We start from the raw sequence: 1,579 nt of genomic DNA on the forward strand, positions 1-1,579 counted from the left end.
CCTTTCACACAGCTTTGTCTCAACTCCAAAAAGCCACAGAAGTAAAAGCTAATAATAATAATTGAAACAATCTTTGAAAAAATGACTTACCAAGCATGCCAAACAACTCAAATATGTAGAGCAAAATGTTCTGAAACGGCTTCACTTCAGCTTCGACTGGAGCCTATGGTGCTGGGGGCGGAGTCTGTGAATTTACTCTATTGGTGTCATAGCCCCTCTAGGAGTTCAGAGTTAAGAGGTCAAGAGTTAATGTTTCCATTGTAACACCTCCAGATTTGACATAGAAACACTCATTTTTAACACTTGATTTTAACTACTATCATTTTACACCTCAGAGTTACATTAAAAGAATGTGACTCTACTTAGAGTAAAATTAACTCTACTTTTGCAAGAAGACTACTAACTAGGGCTGCTCAATTAATCAAATTTTAATCACGATTACGATCTGGGCTTTCAACGATCATTAAAAATGACTGAGCCGATTATTAGCCCCTCCCTCGTGCTTTACTCTCGCGCTGCTCCGTGTGGCAAATCCAGCGCACCTCTCTGCATTTCGAACACGTGTCACAACAATTAAGAGCAGCCAGTGTTGCCAACTTAGCGACTTTGTCGCTATATTTAGGGAGTTTTCAGACCCCCTTAGTGACTTTTTTTTCTAAAAAGCGACTAGCGACAAATCTGGCGACTTTTTCTGGTATTATTGGAGACTTATTTATGACGACTTTTTGACGTGAAAACGCGTATCGCTCTTACTCTCAACAAGCAGCGGGTGCTGCCGTGGGCACCTCACTCGTGCCAAAGCTCTCCCAGGCGGAGGATAGTCCTCCCCCGCTGTTATCAGGGCAGGAGATGTTCACACCCATGCGTCAAAAGGGCAAATGAATCGCGCATGAGTGAAGCCGCTGCTCCCGCACTGACTGTAACACAGTCAATTCTTCTTCTACTGTTATGCTGTTTTGTGGATCACAAGGTTTAAAAGTACTTATAAACAAACACTCTCGCACACAAAGTAACTCCACCAGAGTGCCAATTTCGGGTCACTTTTGCCAGTCCAGGCCCGGATAAAGGAGCAGGGTTGGAACTGTGACATTAAAAAACAATAATTGCTAAAAGAAATTTAATTTGTAGTTCTAAATAAATTCTAACTGCATTTAGGACGTTTTTTACTCACTTTATGTCTCTTCCACGATGTTATTTCTCTCTCCAACAACGTAGGTTACAATTACATTAGCATGACCAATTATACAAATTAGGCGATGACGTCATTTGGCGACTGCTAGCGACTTTTAGGACAACCAATAGCGATTTTCCTTACTGAGGAGTTGGCAACACTGAGAGCAGCGGTCCCCAACCTTTTTTGCGCCACGGACCGGTTTATGCCCGACAATATTTTCATGGACCGACCTTTAAGGTGTCGCGGATAAATAAGACAAAATAAAACTAGTACCAGTACCGAAAAAAAGAAAATTTATTCATAACACACGTGAAAAGACCAAGGAAAACTGAGTAAACGATAAAAACGATAACAAAATAACGCTGAAAACCGATAAAAACCCTGAAAACTATACATTTCACACCT

The sequence above is a fragment of the Pundamilia nyererei genome, unplaced genomic scaffold (assembly GCF_000239375.1).
Source record: "Pundamilia nyererei isolate P.nyererei 1_Seehausen unplaced genomic scaffold, PunNye1.0 scaffold00187, whole genome shotgun sequence".
Classification (NCBI taxonomy): domain Eukaryota; kingdom Metazoa; phylum Chordata; class Actinopteri; order Cichliformes; family Cichlidae; genus Pundamilia; species Pundamilia nyererei.